This window comes from Xyrauchen texanus, chromosome 6, assembly GCF_025860055.1.
Source record: "Xyrauchen texanus isolate HMW12.3.18 chromosome 6, RBS_HiC_50CHRs, whole genome shotgun sequence".
NCBI lineage: Eukaryota > Metazoa > Chordata > Actinopteri > Cypriniformes > Catostomidae > Xyrauchen > Xyrauchen texanus.
Window position 1 is genome coordinate 10,370,894 of NC_068281.1, and position 6,647 is coordinate 10,377,540.

The window sequence follows — 6,647 nt, forward strand, 5'->3', positions numbered from 1 at the left end:
AAACTGAGCCACACCTAACCGCTCGAGCAGTTCGTCAATGCAAAACATGGGGTACGTGATGGATTTAGACACCGCGTTAACCTTACTATTATGCCACACAAAACCGGACTGACCTGTTGGCTTTAGGTACCAAAACCACGGGGATGGCCCAATCGCTGAGGGACTCCTTGATCACCCCCATATTGAGTATGGCCATGAATTGTTCCCAGACTTTTTTCTTGTGTTTCGGTAATCAATAGTTGTGAGAACATACCACCACTCCCGGAGTCGTCTGAATGTGGTGTTCTATGAGGTCCGTACAGCCAGGTAGAGGTGAAAACACATTGGAAAACTCCTTTTGCAACCTGGCAAACTCATTGACATGGGACAGCAAGAGGTGGTCTCTGATGAGCTGTTTTTGATTCCACCTCCGGTCCTAAGTCTGCCCTCTCTGGGACGACCATCTCCAAAAGCCACAGGTACCACCTCTCTCCACAGTTTTAAGAGATTCATATGGTAAATTTGCTGTGTTCCGCCTCTATCAGTTCATCTTACCTCGTAGTCGACTGCCCCAACTCGCCACGTGACCTCAAAGGCCCTTACAACTTGACTAATAGTTTAGAGCTCGATGTGGCTAATAACACGAGGACCTTATCACCCTGTGAGAATTTTCGTAGCTGAGTGCCCCTGTCATACAGCCATGACTGCCGTTCCTGGGCCTGGAGCAAATTCTCCTGAGTTAGTTGCCCCAATGTGTGGATTTTTTCTCTCAGATTCAGAACATATTGCATTTCATTCTTACACTCTGATGGTCCCTCCTCCAAATTTTCCATACCAGTTCTTTTGAAGGGGTCCTCGATCAACGGAAGAGGGCACATTGGTGCTTTTGGGGTGGCCGGTGGATTCACCAACTGACATTCATGACATGCAGCACACCACCTGTGTACATCCCCGCAAATGACACCAATGACGGTTCAGTGTCTTATCTTGCCCTAATCAACCGATCCTACCATCGGTTTATAATGAGCAAAAGCCACCAGGAAATGTTTTTCCAGGCAGCTTTTTGGGATTAACAACTGAGTTGAATCTGTTCTTGATTGAGCATCCTGTGTCAACCGAGACAACCTATCCTTAATAATTGAAAAACACCAGGCTGAAGCTTTTGACCATCAATTGCACTCACTTGGTCTAAGGCGTGTCTGAGAGACTCGTCTCGTCTGCCCCAGTGGGAAATCCCCCATTGGAATTCACCTGAGGCCAGGAATGGTGGAGCCCTCACTTCCCTCCGGGTTTCCCTGACATGGTAATGACATAGACAGCTCAGGCAACGCATCCCCAGCCAGTGCTGCACAAATCCAACAACGGTCTACCCTATGACAGGACCCATCCGCACACATTCCCCTTAATAATGTCTGAAATGTGGGCCAATTTATAACCATGGGTGAGGTGGGGGACTAACTGCTGCCTCTATTCTATGTTTTTGTCCCTGAAATTGAACAATAACAGGCATATACCTCATCTCCACCCCGCATGCTATACCCAAAGCCTTACCTTGAACCAAGCTTTGGTGAATTGAGGTCTGATTGCAACCCGAATCCACCAAGGCTTAGTATGTACCCCCTTGAATACTCACTGGTATACGGTACATCCCTACTCGATCGGGGACGGCTGATGACGCATTGTGAACCCGGACCCACGGCCGTACATCCATCACCGGGCATTGATCCTGGATGTGTGCTTCTTTCCTGCAGCTCCAGCACACCGGCCCAGACCTTACCTTCACACCTGCGGCTTGGATTTACTAACCTGGTGATGAAGGGGAAAAGAAACAGAGGGGCTCAGAGCAATAGAAACCCCCTGGTCCGGGGTGCCGGTTTTGAGAAAAGGATAGGAACAGTATGGGATAGGGAAAGGGAAGGAGAGCAAGAGAGAGAGAGAGAGAGAGAGAGAGATAGAGAGAGAGAGAGAGAGAGAGAGAGAGAGAGAGAGAGAGAGACTTTAAAGACCTAAATGACCTCCCAAAATTAAAAATACTCCTAGGAGAAGGAGACAGGGTACATCTTGTTGCCCAATATGTATCAACATGCCACAACCTGAGGGACAGTGAAAGATCTGGACAAACACACACACACACAATGTGATGTGGTGAAATAAATAATAATAGTAATTTATATTACTGTTTTTATATATTACTAATAATTATATTATATAATCTAATGTACAAAATGCATTTTGCTTTTATTTTATTTATTCTATATGATGCTTTGGCAACATTGTTTTTGAAACTTTCATGCCCATAAAGCCCATTGAAATGAATATAGAGAGAGAGAGAGAGAGAGAGAGAGAAGGATTCTCCATCTCCCGGATACACCACCAAGTGGTATTCTGCCAGCTGGATGGCCTCACCGTTCCCTTCACAGACGGTCGACGAACTGCTCCTGCACCACCAGGTCAACGATTTCACCGGCGTCGAGCTGTTGTGTAAAGGAAAACAGATGGCCGAACTCATCGAATGTCAGTGCCCGTACAGAAGGTACTGTTCGGGGTTACGGCCGACCCATTGCACCACTGTAACAAATCCATGGATCTCGATCACACCCCGCCTCCACACCTATCTTTGGCGCTAGCCTTTTAAAGGGACAGTTCACCCAAAAAAGCTAATTCCATAATGTTATCATTCACTCAACCTCATATTTTTGCCAAAAGGAAAAAATTCACTTTTATGAAGATGCAATGAAAGTGAATGGTGACTGAGGCTAACATTCTGCCTAACATCTCCTTTTATACTCTTTGGAAGAAAGAAAGTCATACACATTTGGAACAACAAGAAAGTGAGAAATGTATAATAAAAACATTTTTGGGTGAACTATATTTAAAGCTGCAGTGTGTATTTTCTGAGCCTCTATTAGTACCACATTGAGTTGCAAAAATAATACCTGTTTTTAAACAGCTTTCCCAAACACTACCTCCTTCCAATTTTCAAAGAACACTTGAGAATCTATCTGCTGGGATGAGATGTTGACCTTACGATGTGGCTGTTTAGCTATTTTTGCAGTTACTCTTACATTACATTATCAATAATTAAATTACTGTTATCTATTGCCAAGAGTTTTGAAAGGCTGTACTACTTACAACAGTTGCCTTAACAGTTGTTGGATAAAGGGATAGTTCACCCAAAAATGATGTTGCTGTCATAATATACTCACCCTCATGTTGTTTCAAACCTGTATGACTTTTTTTTTCTTTCCTCTATGGAGCTGTAACGCGCACAAGAAGAGACAGTCACAATGTCGAATTAAAACAGCTTTATTAAACAAAAGCAGGCTACAGTACAAAGGGGCAAATCCAGTGAAGAGTAGTCAACCGGGAGCGTGAGGTCGAAGCCGGGGAATCAGTAGATGACAAAGGGGCAAATCCAAAGAAGCGTAGACAAGGGGAGCGTTAGGTCGAAGCCGGGAAATCAGTATACAAAGGGGCGAGACAAGCGAGAGGAAAAGACTGGGGATTCTAGGGGAACACTAGAGCTGGCAAAGCGAAGGGGTAAACTAAACAATAACCAACAAGAGTGAAGCGAAATGGCAGCATATATATAGGGGAAAACGAACAGTGCAGGTGAGACTAATAACCTAGTGATTAGAACGAGTGCGGGTGAAACTAATACTCTGATGAATGTGAGTGAGCGCGAGAGCCAGAGGGGGCGGGTGCAGGTGAAAATAATAACAGGGAACGTGCACGCTAACAAGGGGACTGTGGAGTTAAATACGGGACGAAATGGGCAAAGAAGAGGTAAGGGCAAAACGGGACAATGTGAATGTTACATAGCCCCCCCTCAAGGGATTGGATACCAGACGATCCCAACGAACAAAACCCCAGAACGGAAAACCCACAAAAACCCAAAAACAAAATGAGGGCAGTCCAAGGGGCACAGAGGGTAGGCAGGAAGTCCAAGAGGGCAACGAGGGGCAGACAGGCAGTCCAAGGGGGCAACGAGGGGCAATAAGAAGGTCCACGAGGGCACAAAGGGAAATGAAACAGTCCACGGGGTCAATGGGCAGTTCAAGGCAAGGTCTGGGGGGACATAGCGGAAAGGCGGGTGGCCGGGAGATCTGGGGGGCAGCCATAGGGCAGAGACTGGGTCAGGGGGCCTGGAAGGCGACTGTAGGACAGGGACTGGGTTAGGAGACCTGGGAGGTGGCCACGGGACAGGAATAGGGTCAGAAGGCCAGGGATGAGGCAACAGGACCGGGACAGGGTCAGGAGGCCACCAGACAGGGTCAGGAGGCCAGGGAAGAGGCCACAGGACAGGAAGAGGGTCAGGAGGCCAGGGAAAAGGCCACAGGACAGGAAGAGGGTCAGGAAGTCCGGGAAGAGGAACGGTTACTGGGGGAGCTGGCAGAACCAAGTGAGGAAGGGTTTCCGGGGGCGGAGCCGTGAAAGGCGGGGCCGTGGAGGACTTGGGAGACGGAGTCCTGGAAGGCGGAGCCATGGGAGACTCGGCAAGCGGGGCACTGAGAGACTGAGGAGGCGGTGCCGAGGAAAGCTCGGGGGGCTCAGGAGGCGGTGCCATAGGGGGCCCAAGAGACAGGGCAGAGGGAGGTGGTGCCGCAGGAGGCTCTAGAGGCGGAGACCTGGAAGGCTCTGGCGGCGGAGCCGATGGAGGCGGCACCGTAGGAGGCTCTAGAGGCGGGGGCCTGGAAGGCTCAGGAGGTGGAGCCAATGACGGTGGCGCCATGGGAGGCTCTAGAGGCGGAGGTCTGGAAGGCTCTGGAGGTGGAGCCGAAGGAGGCTTTAGGGGCGAAGACCTGGAAGGCTCTGGAGGCGGAGCCAAGGGAGTTGGCGCCGTGGGAGGTTTCTGAGGCGAAGACCTAGCAGGCTCTGTCGTCTCTGTGGGTAGAGCCGTAGGAGGCTCGGGAGGCGGAGCTCTAGAAGGCTCTGGAGTCACTGGGAGCAGAGCCGTAGGAGGCTCTGGAGGCGGAGCCGTAGGAGGCCCGAGAGGCGGAGCCCTAGAAAGCTCTGGAGTCTCTGGGAGCAGAGCCGTAGGAGGCTCGGGAGGTGGAGCCGTAGGAGGCTCTGGAGGGGGAGCCGTAGGAGGCTCTGGAGGGGGAGCCATAGGAGGCTCAGGAGGCGGAGCCGTAGGAGGCTCGAGAGGCAGAGCCATAGGAGGCTCGAGAGGCAGAGCCCTAGAAAGCTCTGGAGACTCTGGGAGCAGAGCCGTAGGAGGCTCGGGAGGTGGAGCCGTAGGAGGCTCTGGAGGGGGAGCCGTAGGAGGCTCGGGAGGCGGAGCCGTAGGAGGCTCGGGAAGAAAGGCCGGGGAAGACTCGAGTGACTTGAGGAGCGGAGCCCTGGAAGGCTCAATTGACTTGAGGAGCGGAGCCCTGGAAGGCTCGAGTGATTTGAGGGGCGGAGCCCTGGGAGGCTCGAGAGACTTGAGAGGGGGAGCCATGAAAGACTCGAGAGACGGAGCCTTGAGAGGCTCGGGAGGAGGAGGAGCCCTGGAAGACTCGAGAGACGGAGCCCTGAGAGGCTCGAGAGGAGGAGGAGCCCTGGAAGACTCGAGAGACAGAGCCCTGAGAGGCTCGAGAGGAGGAGGAGCCCTGGAAGACTCGAGAGACGAAGCCCTGAGAGGCTCGAGAGGAGGAGGAGCCCTGAAAGACTCGAGAGACGAAGCCCTGAGAGGCTTGAGAGGAGGAGGAGCCCTGAAAGACTCGAGAGACGAAGCCCTGAGAGGCTTGAGAGGGGGAGGAGCCCTGAAAGACTCAAGGGACGGAGCCCTGAGAGGCTCGAGAGGAGGAGGAGCCCTGAAAGACTCGAGAGACGAAGCCCTGAGAGGCTCGAGAGGCTCGAGAGGAGGAGGAGCCCTAGGAGGCTCGAGAGGCTTGAGAGGCGAGGCCCTGGGAGGCTCGAGGGGAAGAGCCCTGGGAGGCTCGAGAGACTTGAGAGGCAGAGCCCTGGGAGGCTCGAGAGGAGGAGCCCTGGGAGGCTCGAGAGGCAGGGCCCTGGGAGGCTCGAGGGGTAGAGCCCTGGGAGGCTCGAGAGACTTGAGAAGCAGAGCCCTGGGAGGCTCGAGAGGAGGGGCCCTGGGAGGCTCAAGAGGCGGGGCCCTGGGAGGCCCGAGAGGCGGAGCCCTGGAGGACTCTGAGGGCGGAGCAGAGGCCGGCAGAGCCGTGGAAGACTCTGAGGGAACCTCTGTGGTCTTGAGCACAAGACGAGACTGGGGAGAAGGTGCCCTCTTCCTTCTCTTTCTCCTTCGGCCAACAGGGAGCGTGGCCATGGGGACGGTCGAGGTTACAGGCGCTGGCTCGCTGGCCGTGGCAGGCATGGGAGCCGGCTCGCTGGCCGTGGCCGGCATGGGCGCTGGCTCGCTGGCCGTGGCAGGCATGGGTGCTGGCTCACTGGCCGTGGCATGCTTCGGGACTGGGGCCGTGGCGTGGAACTCTGGTTCAGTGTCTGCCTCCCCCACAGTAAATGAGGAACCAGCGAACAGTAGGGCGAGGTCAATAAATTGAGCCAGGTTGAGGGAGCAGCGACCACCAGGCATGAACGATGAGGTTGGCTCATTCAGTCCACATTGAAAAATGTCTTTCAGAGCCACCTCATCAAAGTTCACCTGGTTAGCCAGGGCACAAAAGTCAACCACATAAGCCTCCAAGGGTTGACTCCCTGACGCT